Source organism: Camelus dromedarius, chromosome 6 (assembly GCF_036321535.1).
Source record: "Camelus dromedarius isolate mCamDro1 chromosome 6, mCamDro1.pat, whole genome shotgun sequence".
In the NCBI taxonomy this organism is placed as follows: Eukaryota; Metazoa; Chordata; class Mammalia; order Artiodactyla; family Camelidae; genus Camelus; species Camelus dromedarius.
The window spans coordinates 1,962,738-1,974,692 of NC_087441.1; positions in this window are offsets into that span (position 1 = coordinate 1,962,738).

The following is an 11,955-nucleotide window of genomic DNA, read 5'->3' on the forward strand; positions in this document are numbered from 1 at the left end:
GCCAAAAGGAAAGATGTACAACGTGGTAGATGGTGATGGGTGCCAGGGAGGAAAATCAGGCCGGGAGGTCGGAGGGGGACGACTGAGGCACTTCGAAGTCAGGCAGACAGGGAAGGTGTCGCTGACAGGTGCCACTTGAGTGGGTGGGAGTGGAGGGGGCTGGTGTGGCAGTGAGCGCGTGTTTACGCGTGGGAGGAACACTTCGGGACAGAGGAACAGCGAGGGCGGGCTTCCTGACACGCACGTCTGCCTGACACGCTCACGGGAAAGCAAGGAGGCCAGTGTGACTCGAGTGAACCAAAGCAGCTCAGGGAGAGTTGAGATCAAATAGGCGAGAGGAGCCAGGTTCCGGGGCCATGCAGTCCGTCGTGACGGCTTCACCTTCTCAGGGTGAGACCAGAAGCCACGGGAAGGTTCTAAGTAACATGACATTCTAAGGCCTGTCTGACTTACATTTTAAGAAGGTTACTCTGGTGGTAATGTCAACAATAGGGTAAAGGGAACCCAGGCAGAGTTAGGAAGAACATCCCGGTAAGACATGGTGAGTCTACTTTGGAGATGGAGCCAGCAGGGTTTGCTGAGGGGCTGAGTATAGGGTCTGAGAGCAAGAGAGACACAAAAGATGGCTTCGAGGTGCTTGGCTTGAACAATAGAAGGAATTCATTAAATAAAAGGGGAAATACTGCAGAAGCAGCAGGCTGAGGCTGGAGGAGGATACCAAGAAGTTAGTCAGCAACGTGAGCATTTACAGATGCTCATCAGACATCCCAGTGGAGACATCCCGTACAGTAGATAATCGCTTGTATGCACATAGGGTTCAGAGGACAACAGCAGGCTAGGGATGCAAACTTAGGGGTCATCAGCTTACAGGTGGATGAGGTCACCAAGGGAGTGGGCATAGATGGACAAGAAAGGCGTTTCAGGGCCTGAGACCTGGAGGCCAAGCACAAAAACATTTCAAGAAGAGAAGAGTAGTCAACCATGCCAATGCTGCCAGCAGATCAAGCAACACGAACCTGAAGAACCTGAGCCCAAGATGCAGCTCCGTGCAGTCGGTGCAACCTGGACAGCTTGTGTTGAGTGGTGTGGCGAAACCGGACAGGAAGAGGGTCGGAGATAGAAGGCAGCACAAACAGCTACGTCAGGAAGTTTGCACGAGAGGAAAGAGAGGAATGGGCAGGAGGCAGAGCTGATACAAGAGTCCAAAGCCTTTGTGTTAGGATAGGGGGAGTAAGAGATGTCTACACATTGGTGGGAACCACCCAGTGAAGAGGGAAATGTCGATTAGGCAAGAAAGACAGGAGAGACGTGCCCACCCCCCAGCACTGAGTGGACCGCGGAGGCTGGGAGCCGGTGCGCCAGCCAGGGACGCCCGCGGTTTTGGACGAGGTGGCGGTGCTGACGGGTCCGGCACACGGTGGGCGGGGTGGTGAGCGCTTGTGCGGGTTCTCGTCTGATGGTTCCTATGTTCTCAGTGAACAAGGAAACCAGGTCATTGGCTGAGAGTGAAGATGGCAAAGGGGGCATCAGAGCTTTGACAAGAGAGGAAAAGGAATGAAGCAGCCATCTAGGGAGAATGGATGAGGTAGAGAATTACGTAGCTTCCAGGCAACCATGAACTTAAAGTGAGACCAGCCCCTGTGATTGCTTGCTGTCCTTTTCTAGAAACATTCAGTCACGCTGGCCCAAGAGCTGGCTAGTAGGAGAGCTGAACTCAACCAGAACTGTGGTCTAGCCAGCTGAGTGAGACAGAGAGCGGGCCAGCGGGGTGTTCAGTAAGAGTACATTGCCTTCCGGCCGGGCAAGGATCTCCCCGCCCCAGAATATCCTAGCGATGGCCCACAGACAGAGTCGTTCAAAAGAGCATAACGATCACCATCCAGTCTCAGACACGGGATCTTTCCAACCCACAGCTGACACTGGTCCGCCTCTGGCACTGAAGGCGCCTCTGACAACGGTACCAAGGAATCCATTCGGGTGCGAGGCAGTCGTCCTCCTGGGTGTCGAGCACACACTTGCCGGCACTGTTCATCAGAACCCTTGCTTCCTTGAAAACTTGATGGTAGCTGTTAGCATCTAAGACTTATTTAAGTCTTATTTTACTTTTTTATTAATTTTGCCCCTATAGTTTGGGGCAATTAATCATTGAATTTTGCCGTCGTCTATAAAAGCAACACTCTTTTTTTCCCCTTTGTCCTAACTTACTTTTCTCATGAGTCGGCTGCATTCTAATATTCTGACATTTAGCGAGCAAGCCCACGCTCACGGCAGCAACATCCCTGATACTAATTCCTGCTGCCTCAGGCTGTTTACGCTGTGGACACATTTCAGAAAGGCCAGAGTGCTATTTAAGCAAAGCTAGCGTCAGCTGCTTGTGCATTCTTGGACAGTACAATAAACTTGCTTTTGGGAAAACACATGTAGGCCCAGAGACCAGTCTGGGCAGGGATTTGGGAGACCTTACCCTGTGTAATAAAATAACACTAATTTTGGAGAAGAAAGAAATTTCTAATATTTAATTTCAGGTAGTGCTGGCTTTTCCTGTGATGTGGCCATCACTCCTGTCACCCCAAACCTTAAATAAAATTCTGTTGCGTTACAGGAGGACATTTACAGGGATGAAGGAAAGAGAAACATGGCTCGGGGTCAAGAGGGGGCATTACTGGAGCAAGTGGCTGCCTGGGACACCTGATGTCTGGAGCGCTCCCCCGGAGAGGCCTTGCAGTGGCCCACGTTACACTGCGAGCCTCCGACACACTGCAAATAAGCATGGAATCAGAAGGTGACCTTGGGTTCTTCTCCATCAGGTCGGCTTACTTGACTTTTTACCCTCTGGGATAACTTAGTCATCTGAGCACGTGCAAATGAATAGAACCCGTCCCGGCACAGCACCTCAGACATCACACTGGCTCACTACGCTGGTGCTTCCATGGCCAAGAAGACTCGGAGAGCAGAAAGTTGCATTGCTTTGAAAAGACGTGCATGGGTCACCGGGTGGGAGCCGAGCCTCCTGACCTCCAAGGGCCTGTGTTCCTGGGGATACTCGTAGGGATCCAGGCATCTGGGCTGAAATTTCCACCACAAAGAGGAAAGCCCCACTCTGCCTGGCTTCTTTGGAGTTTGACACATGGGACTGCCTTATCCTAAACCATTTACTGATGACCTGCAAAGATGCCAGCTCTCGGTGGGTCCCAGAACAAGACAGGACATCCCAGGATGGTCCAGACTGGACTGTTAGCTGCCTCTGCCACACTGTCCTCGAGAGGGGGATTTTGCCCCCCCTCCTCTGTTGTCCCCAGGCACGGCATGAGCCCTGACCTTTATTCTCACAGCATGTTGAAGACCAGGTCTTCACAAGGCCTTACTGAAGGTTGTGGGTTAACGAAAGGGAGCTACACATGTGTGGGAACTCGGGTTGCTGTTAGAAGAGACCTCACATCTCCAGACCCGAACTCAGGGGCCCTCCGGGGAGCTCTTTGCTTGGCTCCAAGGTGGTCACCCGGTGGCTGGGGTCCTGGGAAAGGCACTGGTCGCTCCCACTGGAAGGGCAGTCTGCCAGCCTCAGACCAGAGGTGCCGGCGAGGGAGACATTGCCATGTGCACCTCTGACCCTGGTTCCCCATTCCAAGGCCTCTTTCTTGGGATGATTAACAGTGTGCATTTCTACTGCTTTTAGGAACCATGGGCATCACTGTCCCATCCAGGTCATCCAGAGGAACACATCCCAGCCTCTCTGGACAGAACAGTCACCTCACGGCATTAAGGCCATTTCACCTGTTTACATGTCACTGTCAAACATTACACTCCCCGGACGACCTCACCCACCCAGCCCAGACCGGCAGCCTCAGGCCCCATCTGGCGTCCGGCACTAACTCGCCTCCTGCTCCCAGTGAGGGCCACACCTGCATGTCTTTCTTTCGGCCAGATCTCCTGAAAACTCTCCTCAGAGAGTCAATAAAACCCCCCAGGAAGGCAAGCAAGGCATCCCACCGGGATCTACTGCGAGCTCTCATGCTCCTCCAAGAAACAGCAAGTTCTGCAGAGGCACCGCTGCACACACACCCCATCTGCTCCCAAGATGCATGGTCTTCATTTCCTTCCAGGAGTAATGGTACTGGTTCACCGATAAACCCACTGAGGGGGGAGATTGTCTGTTTCAATGGATGTTCAAGCCTCCATCTCTTTAAAATCAAAATTCACTCAAACTTTGAAATTTTTCATCAGGAGGAAAAGATGCACATTAGAACTGGGACAGCCTACGGTGGTGACGTGGCCGTCTGCTGAGCACTTGCTGTAAGCGCGCAGTTTGGGCTTTGTCTCCAGGGCTCTTGGTGTCCTGTGCGGCGCTCACTGTTGTGCTCATTTACTGATGAGCACAGAGTAAACTCGGAAAAACTGAAAAACTTGTTCTGATCCTTCCCGCAAGAAGGGCTAAGAATTGCGAGGAGCATGAATACTCCTTCCAAGGAGGCTTTAAAGGCATCCTTCATTACCATAAACGTGTAAGTTAGCTTTCGACAACACGTGCCATTGCTGAGAAAAATGAGTAAGAGCCCAAAAGACACTCAGCCTGAAAGAAAGGAGCCAACATTGGCAAGTTAAAGAGTTACATTTTCGTCACCTAATAAGACATTCATTCATTCGGCCAGATGATGAAGTAGCCAGTGACAGGACTTCCCCGATACTCCTTTATCCAGGTGTGTTACTCTACCCTCACGGTTTCTGCGAAAGTAAAAACGATTTTCAAGCAGATATTGTGGGTGCCCCTCACGTGTCCTCAGGCCTCGACCTCCTTGTCCGGTGGCCAGCCGGCCAGCCTCAGGCATCCTCACCTCTGTGTCCGGGACTCCCTCTGAAACCGGAGCCTGCCGGCTGAGCACTGCAGGCAGGAAGCGCAGGAGAACTCACACCCACAGGAGCTGCCCCCTCCGCGTCTGGCGGGGGCGCCGGTGCGTAAAGGCCCTGCTCCGTCTCCCTTGGGCGGGGTAGCTCTGAGGCCCGGTTCAACACTGGCTTGGGCAGTTTCCGAGGGGAATGGAGCCAGTCACCCCACAGGGGCCTCCCTGGACAGCGCCACGGCCCCCAGTCACTCTCCAGGGTCCTGGACTACCCACCGGGTTGTGAAATACGTCTACTGGACTCCAGGGGCCACTTCCAGCAAGCCTCAAACTACAACAGAATTTATTTAACTTGTAAATATTGTCAGAGTTTCATCCTGGGATGAATGTATTCTTTTGTTTTAAAACATGCTTTTTTCAATACGTAGAAAACATTTTACAACTAAATATTTTGTTTTGGTTTGTTGAAATACACAATTACAAGCATGCCAATGGGACCCTATCAGTGTAAACAAAATAGCCATTTGGAAAAAAAGGTTTTTCATGTTTGCTAAGAAACCAGTGCTAGTCACAAAAAAAAAAAAAAAAAAAATGGGTCCTCCTTCTGCATCCCAGAGCAAACAGAAAGAACAATGTCATAGATTCAATTATTTTAAAATAAGAATAATCAACATTTGAATTGTGAATACTTGAGAATGTGCTTCCATGTGCAAGATTCAGTGTGAATCCAAATAACAAAGATTTATTATTTCCAGTCCTCAATGTAATTACTTCTTTTAATATGTATATCGAGATCTAATTACTTAGAAATATTTCCCGCTGGCATCTACTACTATGTGTTGGGTTGCCATAATTATTCATTAAAAGCAACGTTTCAATGATGAGAACAAAAAGAGTCAACTTGTCATCAGTTTCTTTTCCCTCACTTCTCCCAGAAAAAGGGGTCAGTGTGAAGCCTGAAACTCTGAATAAGCCGAACATAGTCATTATCACTCCCAAGCATAACCTTACAATTTCTCAGGATTACGTTTCTAAGCATTGGTCACATGACAGCATTCAGAGAGGAGCTGCCAAGAGTAAGGTTTTCAGTGGTTTTGCCCGTTTCTGTATGTTAGTGCTTCAGAACCAACGTAGGGTCAAATTTTTTTGAATTTAAAAAAAAAATTGGAGGGAGGAAGGAGGTAATTAGGTTTGTTTGTTTGTTTGTTTGTTTTTAATGGAGGGACTGGGGATTGGACCCAGGACCTCATGCATGCTGAGCACACCCTCTACCACTGAGCTGTAACCTCCCCCTAAAAACATATGAAATAAAAGGTTAAACCTAAAATGTAGTTCAAGGTCCTAAATGCCTAATGATGGACAGTGATGATAAAAATGGACAGTGATGACAAAAATAAAATATTGATTCCAGTGGCTGCACCATTCAACCCCTGAACATATTTCTCTCATTTCTTATGCTCCATTAAATAATTTCTTCTGAATCCACTTTTACGCTTCCCTCCCTTACTGATATTACTTTTCTATTTTCCTTATCATCATCATGTTTTACAGTCCTAAGTGGGCAAAAAATGGAAAAAAAAAAAAAACCACTCTGTGGCCAGTTTGCATTTTGCACTCTTAGGAAGTAGCAGTAAGGATTAGCTGAGATGCTCAGTCAGTTTGCATTTTGCACTCTTAGGAAGTAGCAGTAAGGATTAGCTGAGATGCTCAGTCAAGAAGCATTAGTACCTGCACATTTAGCACAGATCCATCCCACCATCTAATCCTCGCAGATCCTACAAGTTTTACCACTTGTCCCATTAAAGGTGTTCAGAGCAAAGGGATCTGACCTAGAATTACATGTTGTGTTTAGTTCCCAAAGTCTCCGTCACAATCAGTCAGTTTCTCGGTGTTTCCCTGGTCTCACCACCCTGACACTTCCAGCAGTCACAGATTGCAGAGTGTTCCTTGGGTTTGCCAGTGTGTCCTTATGCCTACAGACAGGATGCACGTTTCTGGCAGAAGTGTCACACAGGTAATGCGCTCTGCCCAGCGGGTCCTGACAGGCGGTGCACGGGTCTGACTTGTCACATGGCTTGTACTAACCGTGATCATGTGATGAAGCCATTATCTGTCTGACTTTATCACTGCCAAGTCATTCTTTCCCCTTGTGCAGTCAAATGAGTCCTTCATTTTTATCTTTGAGACTGTCAGTATCTCTACCCTCATCAGACCTCACTGCCAGTTCCGGCACACCTGGCACACCTGGGTATTCCTCGGGTCACTTGTTATCACCAGGGTGCCCAGTGGTGATGCCGTCTTCTACCTGTCCTTCCTCTCTGAGAGGCTGGCATTCTGCTTCCAAAAGCCTTCTCCTCCCCCTATTTATTTATGTCAAAACAAGCTCATGGATTTCTATTTTAGTCAGTGGGTTACTGAATAACCCATTATTATTTTCATTAATATTAATATCATTTATTCTGATGTAAAAGTCTCTCCAGACTTGACCAACAGGAGCCCTTGCAAGCTGGCCACTGTATCCCTTGACATCCCATCTTTGAGCATTTCCTTACTTCCTGTTTTCAGCCCATTTTTCAAGTTCCCAGCCCCAGCCGTGGAATCTGCCATTTCTCCAAGTCAAGTCTGGCTCCTTTTTGTGGAGAACGGTACGTAGAAACTAACACCTGGGCTCTAGCAAGTTCATTGCCACAGAGGTGTCTTCTCCCAGGCCCTCTGGGTGGAAGAATCTAGAGGGTGTATTTACATTTACACATGCACTCACACACGTATGTTTACATCTATACTTACATCCATCTGCGTGTATTGAAACCATGACTCCCACAACATCTCTAGCTCTGAATCAGCACCGTGGGGCTCTTTCCATATTGATAATTTCCTTCTTTGACCATAAGAAACATGGCTTCCAAAACAGGATATTTACCTGTCTGGTCAACCCTCCCTTTAGGTGACCAGTCTCCAGCTACCACTGCTGCTCCCCTGAGCAGCTACACTCTCACCAGGCTTTGGTTCTGACACCCTACTCTGAGTGGCCATCCACAACCCACCTGGACACCCTCCTTAACCCAGTTGGGTTCTGTACCAGGCAGCCACAGCCACAGCTCCCCAGGGTTCTTGAATGTTAACTTAAACATCAGTGACTGAGAAGGACTGCTCTTCACAGTTGCACAGGACGTGCACTGCACAACCCCAGGAAGCACCATTTGAATCGTAGCTTGTGGAGTTTTTTGAGCTGCCAGCTAGGACCATAATTTCCTTTCTAGGCTCCTTGACTTTCTTCAGATACTTAACATAACAACACTTATGAAAAGATGTTTAAAATAGTGAACTCATAGGCAGTGTTTTCTCTCCAGCTACCTGATAAAGCATGTAAATAAATAAAATTGTCCTCAAATATTTTTCTTTCGCCTACTTGACCAATAATTATCAAGTGTCTGCTTTGTGTTGAAGTACAAAACTTTAATCAAGATTTATTAGGATTCTTCCAAGTCCAGACTTCCATTCTTCATTCATTTCCTGGAACAAGATGTCTTCTGGGACCATGACCCCTGCTTTCTAGGGTCTGTCCCTGGATGTACAGAAGTGTGGGACTATTGACTAGTCTTTCTATTCATTACAAGTAAAAGTCCTTAGTCACTGCTTTCTCTAAACAGCCTGTAAACAAAGCCTGCTTTCTTGTTTGCACATGCTTTTGTCTCTTGTATGTCACCCCAAGTTTCCGCATTCACTTCCTGAGGGGCCGTGGCTTTAACCAAACAAACCCTGGGCAAGTTGGTTACCACCACTGCCGGGAGGGCCCTGCACCACATGCACTTTCTGTGCCTCCCTGCCCCAGCCCCAGGCTGGCTCCCTCTCCCCTCCGCTGCCCAGGTGGTCTGTGAGCCCGTCCCAGAACCCGGGCCTCGGGCGTGGCCGCCCGGCTTGTAGGACAAGCCCGGGATGATGAGGGTTTCTCCTCCTTTGATGTCGCAAGACTCCAACTATTCACATGTTCATTTTCTGACTTGGAACTGGCTAGCCCTGCACCTTTTATAGGAAGAATGGAGACCACATGCTTACATCGGCTCAAGTAGTTTATAGTTAGTACTTAGTAACTACAAATCTACAAATCCTGAACTCCCAGTTCATTCTGCTCCCCTGACTTTCCCCCGGTAACCATAAGCTTGTTTTCTGTGTCTGTGAGTCTGTCTCTGTTTTGTAAATAATTTCATTTGTGGCCTTTGTTTTTAGGTTCCACATGTGTGTGGCATCAGATGGCACTTCTCTTTCTCTGTCTGGCTTGCTTCACTCAGCGTGACCATCTCCGGGCCCATCCACGCGTGGTGTGTGGATTATTTTGAGCTAAAGTCCATTGAGAACCAGGAGACACAGGAAAAGCTCTAAGACCACAGCACACGTTCTCCCTTCTGTGCAGGAAAGTTCCGGTGGTGACACGTCCCCCTCACCCGCCGGGAAGAGGGGCACCCTGAGCAGTTCGCACTGCAGGGGAGGCTGGGCTGGGGCCCGCGCTCGGCCCTCACTGCCAGCCCCGCCTGCGCGCCCGGAAGCCCAAGGCCCTGATCCTCAGCCGCCGCGCACGGCCTGGGTCCCAGCCACCCGCACGAGCCACCCCCGCGCTCCCGGCGCCCGTGTGTACGCGAGTTACCACGTCCACACACTCTGTTTGCCTCTGTCTTGGTGGCCTGCCTGTGGTCAGCCCATCTGCAGGGTCCCAGCAGGAGAACCTAGGAGAGTGTGGGAAAGAGAATGTCTTCCTCTGACAGGGTCATGGGGGGAAGGGGAGAGAAACAGAAACACCAGAGACGCATTCCGAAGGACGGACGAGCAGACGTGACAGCTGACCTTAGAACCTGAGGGGCAGGGGTGCTGTGCAGGTGCCTCGGGGGAGACGTCGGCCCGCCTGTGGGAGCACGTCGCCGAGGGGTCCACCCGACAGCAGTGACCAGAGAGGCGGTCCGGCTCTAAGGGGACAGGACCAGCGGGAAGGCCGCAACAAAGAGCCCATGTGCGGGCCGCTCAGCCCATCGTGAACGGTCTGGAGAAGCGAGGATTCTCCGAGAGCGCCCAGCATCTTCGACTCGGATGGGGACCAGACACAGCTTCCTTATCGGGTGTCGGCAGATGGCCACGAGTTTCCCACCAAGGTGAGTGAGGAGGGAACCCACTATTCGGGGCTTTGGGAAACAGCTCTGAGATGGAGGGGGTGGACACATCAGAGCAGGGCTCCGCCGCTGTCCCCGTCCAGGTCCTGCAGAACCCTAATCCTATAGGAGGCACTCAGGGCTTGACCAGGGAGAGCTGCGGGGCCACCCGGTAAAGACGTGCCACACGTCCTTGACATGTAGGAACAGGTTACATATGAGAAAAGTCAAAGAGAGGACATTAGCAAACCTGTTAAACTGTATCAGACTTTCCAGTGACATTGTTTCCACCTTTTAAGTGAAAAACTGAGCTTGCTTCCATGAACATAACTTTTTATGTCTGGTTTTAGGCTGGACATGGATGCCTGGAATTCCCTTGATTAAGACATTTCAGTGCTGGTTCCTGGGATTCTGCATAGACTGAGAGAGTTTTGAGTGGGGGCTGATGGCCTCTGACACCTGAGGAGGGCTGGAGAACGGGAGGGGGGCCCACAGACTGTAGACGGCCGACGTCCCGATGCCTAAAACGAAGGGGTGAGGAAGCCGGGAACACAGTCACGGAAGATCAGACTTGACACCCTGGAAACATTTTAGACATCTTTGTTTCATAAATATTTTCGTGAGCATTTAGAAGAGTGTGGTAGACACTATGAGTTGGTTGAGAATTTTTATCATAAAAGGATGTTGAATTTCGTCAAATGTTTTTTCTGCATCTGTTAAGATGACGATACGATTTTCATTGTTCATTTTTGTCAACGCAGTGTCTCACATTAACTAACTCAACAATGCTGAGACGTTGCAGCGTCCCCAGAATAAATCCCACTTCATCGGGATGTGTGAGCCATTCGATGTGTTGTTTAAATGCGATTACTAATATTTTATTGAGGTTTTTGCATCTATGTTTAAACTATGTAATTTTCTTTTTTGCAATGCCCTTTTCTGGCTTTGGTATCAGGGTAATGCTGGCCTCATAAAATCATTTTGGAAGTGTTTTCTCCTGTCCTGGTTTTTGGAAGAGTTTGTGGAGGACAAGTATTAATCCTTTTCTGAAGGTCTGGTAGAATCTACCGTGAAGCCGCCTGGCCCTGGGCTTCTGTGTGTTGGGAGGGTTTTGATTCTGATTCAGTCTCCTTACTAATAACTGATCCATTTAGATTTTCTATTCCTTCGTGATTCAGTCTTGGTAGGTTGTATGTTTCTAGGAATTTATCAACTTCTTCCAGGTTGTCCAGTTTTTTTGGTGTGTAAGTATTCATAATAGTTTTTTTAAATCCTTTGCATTGCAGTGGTATCAGCTGTCATATCTTCTCTTTCTGATTTTACTTGAGACCTCTCTTTTTCCTGGTAAGTCTAGGTAAAAGTTTGTCTATTTTATCTTTTTTAAAAAAGCTCTTAGCTTTATTTATCTGTTCTATCATCCTTGAAGTCTCCGTTTAGGTTGAGTCTGCTCTGATCTTTGTTATTTCCTTCCTTCTACTAAATTTGGGCTTAGTTCATTCTGCTCAGCTCAGACTAGCCACACTTCAGACGTTCCATTGCCACATGGGGCTGGTGGCTACCATACTGAACAGCACAGGTCAAGAAATTGGTGTAAGTAGAAGTTCCCAGCCGAAGGTAATTGAGCACAAGTCTGATGGAAGCCACCGTAACTGACAACCCAGTCTTGGGTGGCGCTGGTTTTATGGCGTATCAGTTACCTATTGCCGAAGTAACACTGCATAAAAGCAACCCTCAAACCTCAGTGGCGTGCAGCGCTAACCCTTTACTATTGCTCACCGATCTGCGGTGAGCTAGGCGCTCCTACTGTGTGGCGGACAGCTGGTGTGACTGGGCCCATGCACGCACCTGTGTTCAGCCAGCCAGCCAGCCAGCCACTGCTAGCCGGTCCAGAAAGGCCTCAGCTGGGACAGCCCAGCTCCGCCCCAGGGGTTCTCTCATCCCTCCTAGGATAGCCCAAGGCTGCTTCCGTGATAGGGGTG